The sequence below is a fragment of the Dromiciops gliroides genome, chromosome 4 (assembly GCF_019393635.1).
Source record: "Dromiciops gliroides isolate mDroGli1 chromosome 4, mDroGli1.pri, whole genome shotgun sequence".
Classification (NCBI taxonomy): Eukaryota; Metazoa; Chordata; class Mammalia; order Microbiotheria; family Microbiotheriidae; genus Dromiciops; species Dromiciops gliroides.
The window spans coordinates 318693606-318710641 of record NC_057864.1 but is presented as its reverse complement, the minus strand read 5'-3'; positions in this window follow the sequence as shown (position 1 = coordinate 318710641).

The window sequence follows — 17036 nt, the reverse complement described above, 5'->3', positions numbered from 1 at the left end:
TTTTAAATCCTTAGCCAAATGAGAAAGTGTTATTGACAGTTCTCACTAATATGTAGTTCTGTTCTTTCCCCTAGTCACGCTAAGAAGAGCTATTCATTAACATAAATTTTGCCATAAAAGATAAACATAATCTCCTCAGGATTGTATCTCTTTGACAATTCTCTTCAGGACACTCTAGTCGTATCTATAACTAAGGAGGGGCCACAGGAGTTTTTTCCTGACTGACAAACAGAAGCCACTGGATGTTACAACTTATCATGTCTTTTTGTCCAGACATTCTCATGCCTCAAAATTGTCTGCTTGTCCTGTGCCAATCAGTCTCATCTTTAGTGGTCCTAGGGACCATTTTCCCTCCCTACTATAAGGAATGAAAATTCAACTGAATTTTCCTAAAGTGTCAGATTTCCTATTTATGGCTCTTCATACATCATATCCTTATTCAGAGAGTTAGAGACTTGGAAGGATTTTTCTCACTTGTCTATTCTCAGAACAGAGTTCAGTAACACATGCAGTCATAATCAAGGACAAACTGACCTGGAGTTTTTAACACATTTAAAAACAACAACAATCCACAACTACCAACAAAGGAGTCCCAATAGTTATCTAAAATATGCATATAAAGAAATTTATGTTATTCAAGACACTTACTAGCAGTATGATCACTGACAACTCAACCTCTCAGCTCTAAGACTACAGACTATAGACCATTTACTGATCTGCACCTGCAGATGGGTTTGTCATCTTTATACTAATAGCATCACAGATCTACCCCCTCTACACACACACACACACACACACACACACACACACACAAACAATATCCACTAAGCTTGCCTGTTAGTTAACCAAATAATAAAAGTTCACATTTATTGAACACTTTAAGGTTTATAGAACTTTCCTAATAACAACCCTGCCAGGTAGAAAGTGCAATTATAATTATCACCATTTTAAAAATGAGGAAACTGAGGCACTAAGAGGCAAATAGAATTGTCATTGATCATATGGCTAGTAAATGTGTGAGGTATGATTAAAATTTAGGTTTTATTAAAATTTAATTGCTTTTCCCAATTTTCATTTGTTTTTGTTTCTTTTGTTTCTTTTTAAAATTTCCTTGTTATTTTTCTATTTCTTTGCTTTGATTTTGGAAACTAAATGAAAAGTGATCTGGTTGTAGTTAGTCACCCAAAGCTTCATATAGGAAGTTACTAGAGACATTGCTGTTTATGGTTCTCCAAATATAAAGGTTTATTAGTCCCATTCTTTTTATAGCTCTGATGTGATAAGAACTTCTCATTTCATAGAAAGATGCTTTCTTTCAGTCACATTTTCCCAATTTGTCATGCAAGGAGCTGTCAAAAGAAAAATGCATTAAAAATATTTTCTTATTTTTGACAAAGTATTAGGACCATTTGTTTTTAATTTTTGAAGGAGACATTCCTTTAGGGTTAAATTATTTTAAATGAGTGTAACTAATCAAAAGGGCAATAGGCAATTGGGAATTTTATTTGAACTTTTTTGACCTTCCCTTCATATTAGTCAGCTTTTACTTTTGTGACTTTTTTTTTTACTTTGGCAAACTATACACCAAGAGAGAGGCTACCATCTCATTTTTGGCTTAAGAATCAAATATAGAGGCTTAATTTATTTCTCCTGATCCTACCTTGTCTTTCTCACCTGTTTCTCCCTTCACTCTTCTTTCTGAGTATGTACAATATATTTTGACAACAATCTATACCCATTGTAAAAATGTCAAACGATTCAACCCCAAGTACCTGGGAAAAAAGGGTCATTATATACCAAGGAGACAGAATTTCTTTTTGCTTTTTATTTGGGGGTTGCTGTTAGATGAGTTGGAGAAACTAGGTCTGAAAGACTGTCAGGTGGCATTTGCAATTGTAAGGAGTGGTGACAAAAAGGTTGAGAAAGGAGGAAAAGCTACAAACTTGATAGAAGCCTCAAATCCCCTCATGGCCAAAAATAGGGCTGCATCAAGATCTGCTAAAGTGAGTGATATATGAACGAGAAAGGCATTCCTGAAGGAAACCTCTACTTTGGCTTGGATTCCACTGTAAATGAAAGAAACCAACCTTCTGAACCTCACCTCTATCCCTACCCCCAAATGAAAAACCTCTTATTCTTTACTGATTTAGTCCCTTTATTGGGCATAAACTAATGATGTTCTAAGCTTTGGAGAAGAAATTTTATGTACTTGTTAAAACTGTCAGTGGTTTTATTTCTTAATTGTGAGAAAATGTTAACCTTCCATAAGGAATGATCTATAACATGATAAAACATCCTTTCTACATGTTAGGAATTTCAAGATGTTATTTATTGAGGAAAGAGAACTTGCCAATACACCTCATCCTCAATGGTATGTTTTTCAAATTGTGGGTGGATTTGAATGGATGCCTTTTTTCACAAGTCAAAAGACTGATATGGTGTTTTTGTAAGGGAAATGGTAAATCCAGCCAAATGCTTCAGACTTGCTGCTTTTTATATTAAGCCATCAAATCTTTGCTCCAATTCCCCAATATGGGTCCAATGGCATCAGAGAGGAAAAATGTTCATATCAGATAATCCAAATTTCCCAATGTCAATTTCTCAATTTTTCATGGAGAAGAAAACTGGAATAATAAACTAAAATGATGCTTAATTCCCACTCATTTTATGTGGTGACTTTAACAAAGAGAAAGAAATAAGATGTAGACTGTACAACTGCATTGCTTCTTTTGCACACTGTATTTCAGAGACTATAGTTACCAGAATAAGTGCTGAGCTTGCATTTTCTTGAATAACTAATGAAAAATGTGGAGTTAAAAAGCATTGCAATTGACTATTAAGAAAATGAAGGTGATGTGGTTCTACCTCAAGAATGTCTTTGTTTTTGTTGGTTAATGAACAATGATACTTTTCTCTTATGAGCTGAGCCACATATTTTTCATGGGTCTTTATTCCATTTAGACCTTATCAGACAAAGGTGGAAGCATATATACATAAGAAAAAAAAAAAGCTGTATATTTATATTAGGAATACAAGGTCAGATAAGCTCATTATAATGGTAATGCATTCTCTTCCCTTCTGTTTCCCCATTCTCTCTCCTTCCCTTTTCTGCTGCCTTTGAAAAATTCTTAAAGGAATGAAGGGAAAAAAAAACAAACAAACAAACAGCATTGCAGTAAATATCTTTGTGCGTTAGATTGGGTAAGTAAAATGTGAGGTTTAGCAGAAGGTTATATGCTGGTTTTTAATACAATTGCATGAGTAGATTGTGAATTTACTGTTAAAATGAAGACAAGATTTCTTTCTTTTCTAGAAGAACAATAATGTACCATTCTTTCAATATCCAGTTAACTTCTGACATTTGTGAATCATGATAATAGTGTATCTGTGCTTCTTTTTTTTTTTTTTTGCGGGGCAATTGGGGTTAAGTGACTTGCCCAGGGTCACACAGCTAGTAAGTTGTTAAGTGTCTGAGGCCGGATTTGAACTCAGGTACTCCTGAATCCAGGGCCGGTGCTCTATCCACTGCACCATCTAGCTGCCCCTGTGCTTATTCTTAACTTTATTTACACATCACGATTTTGTTCAATGATCTTTAAACATCTCTCCAAATTGTGATTTTTGATACTTTGGAGGCTTCTCCATCACATTGTGGTCTCTTGGATTTCTGATCATGTGTAAGGATATGCCTCTAATTCACGCTTTTTTTCTTCTAGAAGTTCCTTCTTAGAAAGATCTATATGGTTGGAAGAATAATCTCATCAGTAAATTCATCAACCTACTGGATTATTTGAGTATATACTATATACTTGAGTGACCTTAAAAAATTATACTCATCTTTCATTTTCCCCTCCTTCAATTGTAAAGAAACTCTAAAACAAAACATTAGGAATGGTTGATAGTCCATGTCAAGGTCTTTTTTGGTAAACCATTTCCCATTTTAAAATTTATTTTTGATATAAGCAATTTGTTTAAATAGGTCAGTTTGCAGATGCCTTGCTCACAGACCAGATCATTTTTTCTTTTTATTCTTTCTTCTTATTTGGTATTGCTTTTATCTATGTTCTATCCAGGTAATGATCTGATCACATACAAAGATTAATTCAACAAAATTTTCCATCATTTCCAGTCTATTAGAATATACTCAATTTCATCTCTCTCTCTCTCTCTCTGTGATATTCAGTACTCATTATATCATGTGCATCTCAACTTTCATATTGAAGAAAGTTTGAGTCATCCTACCATTTAGCTGCAACTTTTCCTTCTGGTCTCACTTCCCTGTGTCTCCAGTACTCAGCAAAATGCCTGGCATATAACAGTTTAATAAATGCTGTTGAATTGATTAAAAATTTTGATTGAGCTCTTCCATTATGCATAATGAAGAATCTGTGATATTAATAGGGGTTAAGTGACATGTCCAAAGACCAACAATGAGTCTGTGACAAGTTACCACAGGCCTAGAACCCTGCTGTCCTGAGAGCTAGGTCACTGCTTTTTCCATCAGATTATGCTATTTCATAAATACTAAGATTTCAACTTACGAACTTACTTTAGCCTTCAATATTTCATATCTCTTTCTATTTCTGACTAGATCAAGCATTCTTCAGTATGATTAATATTAAGTATCAGACTAAAATAGTATAATCAGCTCACCTAACACTTTGTTCGTGACTTTCCTTTTTGAAGTTTTCCTACAAAATCTGCAGGCTTTCCATTGTTTCAATACTAGGGTCCATGCAACAATAGTCCCTTTTATTAACACCAGAAAAGTCCTGAGAGATAATCTAGTCTAAACCTTAACCAATTCAGGAATTCAGTTGAAAATATATCCCACAAAACTAATGATTCAGGCTCTATTTAGACACCTAAATGGCAAGCAACATAACTATCTTTCAAGAGAACCATTTTACTTTTGTATAACTCAACTTATTAGGAAGTTTTTCCATAGATTAAATCAGAATCTAATTCTGAGGAAATGAGGTAGTGGGGTGGAGACAGTTCTATACTTGAGGAATACTTAAGTCTGAATCCTAGCTCAGAAGCTTACTAGCCATGTGACCCTGTGCACTTAGCCCTTAGAATTAGAAAGCACTGGGAATTTTTTTCATTTGTAAAATAGGCATAGTAATAGCACTTTCCTTTAAGGGTTGCTATGAGAATCAAATGAAATCACATTAAAGTGCTTTGCAAAACTAAAAGTGCTATAACAATGCTATTATTATTGTTATCTCTCTTTTTTTTTGTAACTTCCAACCATCATTAATTCTAGTTCTGATGTCTCGGGTCAGGTGGAATGTTAAATCTTTCTTATATGATGGTATTTGAAATAAGATTAAGATTGCTACCTTCCAACTAGCTGTGTGACCCATGGCAAGTCACTTAACCCTCACTACACTGAAAAAAAAAAAAAGAAAGATTGCTACCTTCCTCCCTTTTTCTCCAACACATGTACAAACTTAACAAATATTCTCCAGGCTACTACATCTCCCATTCCTTAAACTACTCCTCATATGACACAGTTTCACTTCTCCTCATCACCTTAGTCACTATTCTCTGGGTGTCATGCAATTGGACAATGTCCTACCTAAAATGTGGTACCCAGAAATGAGTATAAGGCTCTAGATGTATTATGAGTAGGGCAGATTATAGCAGGACTATGGCTTCCACTTACACCCTACACTCCTATTAATGTAGCCCCAAACTATATGAACATTTTGGTTGCTATATCCCACTTCTGACTCATATTAAGTTGCTAGTTCAAACAGATTCTCCAAATCTTTTTCATATGAACTGCTTCCTACCTCTGCTTCCTCAATCTTGTCTTGTAGAGTTATCTCTCTTGAATCCAACAATAGGTCTGGATACTATTTTTTTTTTAAGTCCAGATTTGTAATTTCATCAACATAGGGAGCTTCTGGCATCCCTGATCTCTTTAATGATGAAGATCAACAACTTCTCTGTCTTGCCTGGAACACTGAATTGTTCTGTGACTTGCTCTTGGTCATATAGCTAGATTTTATCATAAGCAGGACTTGAAGGTAACTCTAGAGTTGGTCCCTTATCTACAGTGACATATTGTTTTATATGTAATCATTAATTTTCAACTTTTCAGCTTTATTCTACCATTCTATATTTATGAGAACTTTTTCAATACCAATTCTGCCATTCCACATTTTAGTTCTCTTTTCCCACTATGAATCATCTGCAAATGAGGGAGTTCTAACACCTATATTTTCACCTAAGCAACTGATAAAAATAAAATGTTTCACAGAAGAGAACCAGAACCTATCTCTTGTACATGGAGAAGGGCATTAGCACAGAAAATAGAAATGTCCAGAAATTTCTTTTCCAAATTAACAGTGGTGGTGAATTTTCAAGGAAAACCCCAAATGGTGATCAATCCAGAGATAAGATCATGAAGGTGAATGTCATCATCATAAAATCTTTAATAGGAGTGATTGATTAATTTAGCCTGGCACACTTTGATCCTTATTTTCATAACAACCACTTTAAAATCCCATATCTTATGCCACTGGAAAAACAAAGCAAAACCAAAAAATCTTTCCAACTGACCTAAATACAGAAAAAAATATTTTTTCTTTTTCTTTTCAATTAAAAAAGTGAGAGAACTGACTTATCTAGCAGTAGCAATAAAAATTCCTCTGCATGACATAGATCTTTACTCTGTCTCATCAGTTTCAAATAATCAGATTTACTGATGTCTGGCACTTAACAGCAAAAATCTTTGTCTGGCCTGCTAATTCCTGCCATGGTGAGGTTGTTGCAAGTCCCTAATGGTGCATCAGAGATGGATTTGAAGGAAAGGGAAAGTAAAACACTGTCTCTCCTCTTCAATCCTTCCTTTATTCCACATCTGGCCAGTGTTAGACTGAGAAATGAATGAGCAGTAAACAGTTTTCGAGAGGAAGTTGCAGTCAGGCAGCGGTAAGGAACTTGGTAGAGAAGAACACCAAGAGCTTTGTGATGTGGTAGAAGGGGAGTGAAGAGAATGGTGAAGAAAGCATTGGAAGAGGTGTTTGGGGAAAAGTGACTCTCAACTGGGGAGTGTCTCCCAGAGTGCATGAATAATTTGCTATGTGGATAAGGCACACATGGAAAATTGAGACCCATATAATTTTGGAGCCAAAATGATGAAATAGAACTAGGAGCAATTTTTCTTCTGTCTATTTTTTTTCATACTCAATCTTGGACAGTTGGAATAAAATTCTCACAGATATCATAGATACTTAGGAATTTCTAAACCATTTAAAAATATTCTTGGTACATAACTGAACGTCACTTTTATTTCTGGAAACATTGAAACATATTGATGGTCTGTTGGCTGTGCATGCTGGCTTCTCTGTCTGACGTTTACATGAATAATGTCTAAACCACTGTGGCAAGATTGGATGGGGCCCAAAGTTTTGGTGGAATTTATTTGCTATGGCTGCTGAATATAGTATTGCAAGCTGTTCTTCAGAGTCATATAGGTTGTTTGCAATGAATGAACCAACCAAAACACTATTTCTTGTGGAAATTTAACACTAGAATTCACTCTAACTTCATTCGGTACTGTATGCATCCCTTCCTAAGACACTTATTTAGATAACAATAGTGCATAGGATCATAGGATTTAGCACTAGAAGGGACTTTGGAGATCACATAATTCAGTGCTCTCCTTTTGCAGAGGAAGACTTTGAGTCCCAGATTTCTCAAGAATCCAATATCACTTAGTGAATGGCAGATCAGTGATTTGAACCCAGGTAAATCTAAGATTTGAACCCAGGTCTTTTGATTCTAAATTCTTAAAGGCAAAAATTATATCATATTAATTCATATCTCTTCCATCAAATCCCAGCATTTAGTAAAGGCCTTCCACATAATAGATAGGTGATCAAGTAATTGTTCAATTGAATTAAATACATTACTTAACTCATTTTCCTTTTTCTTACAAATACTATCATTCCTTCAAAAGAAAGAGGCAATATGGCATAGTTGAAAAAGTTTTGGAGTCAGAAAGACCTGTTGAAAGTTAGTAGTTATATCAAAATGGCCAAATTATTTCACCTCTTTGTGCCTCAGTTTCTTCTCTAAAATATAAGGAGATTAGATCCAATTACCTTCCAGATTCCATTTAGTTGTAAATCTAAGATGCTGAGATAAGATCTGAAAACTCATTTCACTTAGCTCATCCTTTCTATAGTTCCATTTTATGGAGTAGAACACCTATGTTCCATAATTTCCTTGAAATTGCTCTCTAAATTTTTCCTCAAAGCCAAATTTGTTGAATTGAAAATCATTTCCCTTCATTTTATTCTTAAGAAATGTGCTTAAGTAGTTTGAGTTAAGGGAACTATTAAGTGAATTTCTACCTATGGGGTGGTATGTGTAATTATGGGGTTGTGTGTCTAATGTGGATCATATCATTTTCTATTATTACGTTGACCCAGAACATTTAAGTGGATCTGGATTCTATGTGCAGGAAAGCCTATAATGACATCGTTCACTGAACATAAAATCATACTTGCTTTCTTTATGCATGTATTCATTATGTATAATGTTCTTTAAAATTATATTCTCTTTTCTCTTGGATAACCTTCAAATTGTGTTAACAAACACACCAATTACACAGAATCATCCTAGCTATAGTAAAAATTTCAATTTAAATATTTAATTAGAATTTAATAGAAAATAAAATGCACATCAGAGCTACTGAATGGACACATATTAAATGTACTGGCTCCCACTTTTAAAGATGAAGAGAACAAAATATATAGGGTATTCATAGTCTGAGGGGGCATCTAAAATGAGGTAAAAGATAACACACTGGCCTCTTAGTACATCAAAATATTGTAGGAAACTGCCTTGAATTCAAACCAATTTTAAACAAACATATATTCAAGGTCTCTTATGCAAAGATATCCTGCTAGGCACTGGAAATACAAAGCAAAAAAAAAAATTAAATATTTCTTGCTCACAAGAAGGCTGGATAGAGAGATAGATGACTAATTGAATGAATAGAAAGGAAGGAAGAAAGGAAGGAAGTTTAGGAAGAAGAAAACATCTATATGTAGGGACATTAGGAAAATGTTAGAAGAGGTGACACTGAATTTAAACCTTGAAAGAAACTGGGTTTTCTGAGGAGCAGAAGGGAAGAATGCATTCCAAGCAGTGGGGTAAGATATGAGAGTGGCAGTGAGGTGGTACACTGCATAGAGCACTGGCCCTTAAATTGGGAGGACCTAAGTTCAAATTTGGCCTCAGATACTTACTAGCTGTGTGACCCTGGGCAAGTTCCCCAATTGCCTTAAAAATCAGGGGCCATCTCCAGTTATCCTGATATATATCTTGCCACTAGATCCAGATGGCCCTGGAGGAGATATTGGGGTTGGTGACTTTGCATAGCCCTTACTCATTTAAATCCAATTCACTGCAAGTCATGATATCACCCTGATGTCATGGTCCTCATTGAGAATGAAGGACAAACAACAAGAAATCTATGCAAAACCACAGAGGCAAGAGGTGGTGTTTTTAAGCTTGCGTAATAGTATTGTTTGTAAACCTTAGCATTGTGAAAGCATAAACTATTATTAATATTAATTTTCAGTGGTTTATCAATCTCCCCCATACTTATGGAAACAAAAGCCCATGTACAAAACTGATACAAAAAGTCATTCACTTATTTATTCAATCAACCAGCATTTTGAATGGTATACTACTATATTCCAGGCAATGAAATAAGCATGGGGGATAAAAACAAACAAAAAATGAAATCATCTCTTTCCTCAAGGAGCTTCCATTCTATAGAGATATTAGTTAATTAGACATCAGGAACAATGAGGTTATAATACTAACTTTTATGTAATGCTCACTATGTGCCAGACATGGCACTGAGCTCTTTGCAGTTATTAACTTATTTGATCTGCACAACAACCCTGGGTGGTAAGTGCTATTATTATCACCCATTTATGGTGATGAAATTGAGACAAATGGGAGTTAAGTGTCTAAGGACAGATCTAAATTTAGATTTAAAAAATTCCAGGGGCAGCTAGATGGCGCAGTGGATAGAGCACCGGCCCTGGAGTCAGGAGTACCTGAGTTCAAATCCGGCCTCAGACACTTAACACTTGCTAGCTGTGTGACCCTGGGCAAGTCACTTAACCCCGATTGCCTCACTAAAAAACAAAACAAAAACAAACAAACAAAAAATTCCAGACCTGGCTTTCTACTCACTGTGCAACCTTGCCCATTTAACTGAAGTGAATGCCCCAACTTTAGGAGTGAGGACTGGAAAGTAAGAAACATTTAGAGGAAAGTGAAAAGTTGTTGGCATGAAAATAGGACTATTGGCTTGCTAAAAAGATTACGAATGAAAGATAAGTCATTGAGGGAGAGTTTTTTTTTTTAAATGATTGAATTGGTATTATATATTTTGATTTACTTTTCACCCTTATCCTCTCCTTTTATTTGCTTCTTCCCAAATATTTTTCTACTTAAAAAAAATAAAATATTTAAAAACCTTTTAGTTGTTCTGTAACATTACACTATCATTAATTGCTCTGTCCAAAATAGTGTAAGAAAATAATGGGTTTTGGAATGCCCAAAGGTCCCAGCCAGGGGATTGATTGGATTAAGATTGGTTGGATTGACTCTGCTGATTGACTCACTTGAAGTTGACTTGATTGAAACCACACCTACCTGCTGGCTCTCAGGGGGTGGGATCGCTGACCTTGACACATTCTGCTCATGGACTGACCTCAAGTCTAGTGAACCAATGGATTTGGGTGATGCTAGCCAATTAGCTTGAAGCAGTATGTAAGGACTGCCTCTCCTCTGGTCACAAAGAGAGCTTCCGCTCTCAGTTTTTCTCTGGAACAGGCTTGTGGTGGAGGACTTGGAAGAAGAAGCAGACCAGGCTGGAGCTCAAGACTAGATAGGCCTTTCCTTAACTTTCTGATCCAGGTGTTCTCTTTTTACTAATACTTGGTATGCTTTAATAAATGCTTAATGCCCCCAAACTGGTGCTTAAAGCTTCTAATTTATAAGTAACAAATATATTAGAAACCTTCGATAATTTTCCCTAAACTTGGACAGAAATAAGGTGACCACACATTTAGATTTTATGTCACTATAGGAAATAACTCTAGCCAAAAATATCCTTAAGTCTAAGGATGATTCATGAGTTCCATTATTTATCAATTCGGTAAATGCAAATCAAGTTTCCTTATACTAACATTTGATTTACAGAGAGGCAAACTCAGAAGCCCTGACAAGTTAAGTCTCTTGCCAAATTCATACAGGTCATACTACCTGGGTAGAACAGAGCACCAGGTGCTTTGACCGTACTACTACACAATAAACTCCATTGGCTCCCAATTGCTTCCAGGATCAAATATAAAACCTTCTTTTAGGCTTTCAAAGCCCTTTATAACCTGGCCTACTCTACATTTCTAGTATTCTTACATACTCTCCTCTCCTGGATCTATTTTTAAAATTCAGTTTTCAATTCAATAAGCATTAATGACTGCCATTCTACTAAACACTAGGGTTACAAAAAGAGGCAAAAGATAATCCCTGCCCTGAAGGAGCTTACAATTTAATGAAAGGTTGTATCATATAGTATTTGATAGTTCTTTAAAATTGGCTTCTGTCAGTAAATTGGGTAAGAAAGAAACCAGAAACCTAGTATTTTCTGACATTGGAAAAGCTAGAATGAAGAAAGAATTGGAAAATAATTATTGATTAGAGGATAGGGGTAAAAGTGAAATAGTTCTATAACTAGTAGTTTCTGGTTTCTATTGTATCAAAGGGGCAGCTAAGTGGTATTGTGGATAGAGTGTCAAGCCTGGAGTCAGAAAGACCTGATTTCAAAATTCAGCCTCAAACACTGTTACCCTGGGCAAATAATTTAACTCTGCTAGCCTCAGTTTCCTCATCTATAAAAGGAGCTAGAGAAGGATATGGAAAACTATTTCAGTGCCTTTGCCAAGAAAACCCCAAATGGGGTCACAAAGAGTCAGATCTGACTAAAAAGGACTTAACAATACAACATATTAAAAATAAACTTTGAGAGAAAGAGAGCATGCCATATGATGCTATGGAAGACATTTCATCTATTTGGTTTTAGAGGAACAAAGACAGTTTTTTTTTCTCCCCAGAGATTTGAGAAGAAGAACATACTTAGGCAAGGAAAACTTAAGAATAGTTTTTAGAATTGCTAAAGGCAACAATATCTAAGTAGACTAGAGTAATTCCCAGGCCTCAACATTAATAATAATGAGATGATGAGGATAGTGATAAAGATGATTATGATAAAGCATGGAATAGTAGATAGAAAAGAGACCTTGAAGACAGGAAGGTCTGAGTTAAGGTCTTGCCCATGAAACACAATGAATATGTGATCCCTGGAAGTCATTTAACTCCTAATTATTTTAGATGACTCTTTAAAACTATAAATTGCAGATTATTCCATTAGGTATAGTGCCCCACTGGTAATCTTTATACCAAAAAATTCTAGTTCTAATCCTTATCTCAATATCTAATAATAATCATGCTTTTTGATGCTATTCATGATGATAGTAGTAAAATAAACTATTAAATTTTGAGAAATAAAAAAATAAGTAGGGGCAAATAAGAAAGATGTGTACAAATTTTGGTCATCTATATATTTCAAGAAGTCTAACCTAACAAAAATTAAAATTGGGTTAATCAAGAAGCTGAAAGCTTGTGCACCATTAATATAAGGAATGACAGTTATCATGTCAAAGAAGATGATTAAGTCTTTAGCTTCTCAGTAAAATGGAAATCTACAGTGCTAGATAAAATGGATAATTATTTTTACAAATGCTTCCCATAGGTGCATGGATTAATGGTAGGTGATTTTAACAGCTTCTTCTTGGAAGTAGGCCTGACCTTACCTTTTTTTTTTTTAACAGAAGGTATCTTTAATAAAAGATCTTTTATAAAAGTATGAGAAAACCAATAATTCCTCTAAACAGAGGGAAATTATATGCTTATGTACTTTATAAAATGTATTCAATTTGCATTAATAATATGCACATATGTGTGCATATACATGCATATGTACTGATAATATTATAAATTATATATGTGTGGGCCAAATTTAGTATGGGAGAAATAGAAATTATATATAATATAGAAATGTTATGTGATTATACATAGTCTACACAGACACACATAAAATAAGACAACAATTTGTTGGCTCAGGAATTTTTTAAAAATTTGCTTTAGGGGGCAGCTAGGTGGTACAGTGGATGAAGCACTGGCCCTGGATTCAGGAGGACCTGAGTTCCAATCCGGCCTCAGACACTTGACACAACTAGCTGTGTGACCTTGGGCAAGTCACTTAACCCTCATTGCCCCACAAAAAAAAAGTACTTTAAAACAAAACAAAACAAAACAAAAAAAAATGGGGCAACAACTAGGTGGCTCAGTGGATAAAGCACTGGCCTTGGATTATGGAGGACCTAAATTCAAATTTGACCTCCAACACTTGACACCTACTAGCTGTGTGACCCTGGGCAAGTCACTTAAACCTCATTGCCCTCCCCCCAAAAAAAATGTGCTTTAAAGTTCCTTGGACTTTAAGGAGCAAATTATTAATTTGCTAATTATTGAATAAATTCTCTGAAAATACCAACATATATTTTGTCTTTGTACATAGATGATCACAAAGCCTTAGATTCAGTTCCATACTCATGGATTATTCAGATACTACAAGCATGTAAAATAAGCCCAAGTGCAGTGAAAACACTTAAGTATTTGATATCCATTTGGAAAGCTGTTTCGTACTTTTAACAGATCACCAACGTAACAAAGCTGAAAGTAAATGAGCAATAATGTGCTGATTATGAAACAGAACAAATTGGTAAGTTGTGAATGTTTTGTGGGAAAGGTGGGCTCTACTATGGCAATTCAGGACTGGGGTAGAGTCATCAGATCTTGTGGAAGGATCTTTAAGAGTCTGGATTTAGTGATTAATGAGTTCAGACAAGGAAATGGTAAAAATAACACAATACATTTCAGTAGGTTGTGAAAATTTAGCACCTCCTTGAATAACCAAGCAAGATACAAGCTAGTGGCTAGAATTATACATTAAAACCTCAATAACTATCACAAAGAGATAAGAAATTCCTCTACCACAAATAAGCACAACATTTCCTGGAAAGTTTAACCAATAAACTGTATCAGAATCAGACTATTATTATAGAATGAACTCTGGTCCAAAATCACTTAAACATAGTATTGATTCATAAGACTTAAGAGCAATGTATCTGATAGATGTTGCCATGTCAAGTATTAAAAACAAACAAACAAACAAACAAGATCTATGTAATAAAATGTTTTTGAAGTATAGAGACCTGGCCAAGGAGAACAAATTAAGGGGAGAACAGGATAAGGCGCATATATTTCCTGTTGTTCTGTCTGCTACTGGAGGTGTCCTGAGACTACTGTCAAATGAACATACAGGGGATGACTTTATATCCCAATACTTTTATCAAACTACATGAAGCATTTGTGAAAAAATACACAAAAAATGAAATATAGAGGAATGATAACTATTATGAAACAGTTTTATTCTAGACTTTGAAAAAGATGAGTAGATTAATAACAACACATATTTCTATCACTCTTTTAAGGTTTAGAAAACATTTCTCTCATTACAACCTTGTAAGATAGATTGTTGTTTGGTTGTTAAGGTCATGTAAGACTCTATGTGACCCCATTTGGGGTTTTCTTGGCAAAGATACTGGAGTGTTTTGCCATTTCCTTCTCCAGATAATTTTACAGATGAGAAAACTGAGGCCAAGGGGATTAAGTGACTTGCCCAGAGTCACATAGCTAGTAAGTGTCTGAGGTCATATTTGAACTCACTAAGATGAGTCTTCTTGACTCCGGGCTTGTTTATCTACGGTTTCACCTAGATACCCATAAGATAGAAAGTGAAGTATTAATCCTTTGATTCTATATTGAAGAAACTAAGATCAAATGACTTGTGCAAGGTCACATAGGTAGTGTCAAGATTCAATTGGAATGACAATTCTAGAGAAATGGTCCCTTGGCTATATGCTCCAGTCTTAAGACCCCCTACTCCGGGAAAAGATTCTTTTCACAGACAATAAGTCTCCAGATCTTGAACAAGTGGTCAGTAACATTGTAGTGGACTAATTTTCATCACTTAGTAGAGCAAAGATTTTCTTAAAGAGTATTTCATAAGGTTGAATAAGCACCTGAACTTTCAAGGAAATATCTAACTTTAAAATGAACAAACACACAATAACCCTAAATAAATGCCACAGTAACATGCCTACACATAGTATACGATTAGATTATAAAGTAGTCCCACTCCTAGGGTCCTTTGGATTTGCTTTACATGAGAATATATGGACAACCAGTTGGAACCCTAAACAATCAGAGCAAAAGGAAGGGATGTTTCATTCCATTTAAAGAAAAAATGAGTTCTTTTCTGTTACAAATGACAAAACAAATACTCAACCCAGTCACAGGGCCTGTGTCTGCCCCTTTTTCCAAGACCTATAATTATAGGATTATAATATTCCCCTTTCCAAATACCCATAAAGTATTGAAGTATTCAAAGATAATTATGATATCAGTAGCCTCTTAACACTAGGGGTGAATAAGTCATATAATTGTGTTTAATTTGTCACCAGGCAGTGCCTATGCCAAAGAAGACCCTTGTTTTTAGCAGGTGTCAGATATGACTTTCAAATAACTTTATTCAAATGCTTATATATTGTCAGGTCTGTAATCTCAAGGTTTTGATTTTCCCTTCCAGAAATGCAAGTTGAAACCAATGCATTTCTGTCCATTGTACATGATTACTTCAGTATATCTTGTCACCATCTGGATCTTCCTTACTTTCCCCTGATACCCTAAGGAGACCAAAGGAATACTCACTCTTTTGACCTGTTCTTCATTCTCACCATGTGATTAACCATTTTTTTCCTATAGTATATTTCAAGTGATGTAAGAGATAGATGAGCACTTAATTGAGCATGTAGTTCTCATACTTAAAATTTTCCTTGAAATTCACATATTGTGTCCTATATATTTCTGATAGGATATTAATGATTTTAGAGACAATTTAGTAAAGAGTTTGCTTTTGAGAAATCTGGAGCTTCTGATATTCAGACTTAGGATGAATTCAGGGCTTACCTATCTGAAAGAAAAGATGACAATATAACATCAGATACTTTATGGACACTTTATATATCTATCTATATAGATATATATGTGTTTGTGTGTGTGTTTGTATGTGAGATGTATGTATGTACATGTGTATATATACACACATGCTTTATATATATATATGCTTATACACTTCATACTTTGTATATAGTATACATATATACTTTATATATACACACATATGTGTGCTATATAATATTTTATGTATATAATTTTGGTATTAATTGTTTAGCAGAAACTTAGATATGAATTTTTTTGTTTCATCTTATATCATTCAAGGCAAAACAACTGTGGAAGTAAGCAGAGTGGAAGCAGTGCAAACCAGAGTATGTGAGGGGATAGAATAGTAAGAGGTACAGAAGCCAGTCCAAACACACATACACACACACACAGACACACTCACAGAGTCATTATAGGAAAATATGCAGCCCTCCTTCTTTCCCTTCTCCCTATGGATTATAATGTTATCTTGCTTTTTCCTCTCCCTTTCCTGTTTGCCTTCTTCAGAATCCTCATGGGGGAACCTGGGCTGTGCACGGACAGTGATCCTCAGACCTTCACAGAGAGGAGGAATGTCACCATGTCAGTACATGAGGCAAAATTCTAACCATCCCATACCAGTTGTGATTCTGCTGATTAGCAGTGGTAGAGTTTGAACTTAGTAAGAACGTTACTCAGATAATTGATACCTTCAAGCAATAGACACTACAGTAAAGCCTGCAAGACCTAAGTAGAAATCAAGCCTAGAAGTAAAGATTTGCAAAGATAAGACTATTTTTTAAAGCCTTCCATAGAAGTCTATTGTG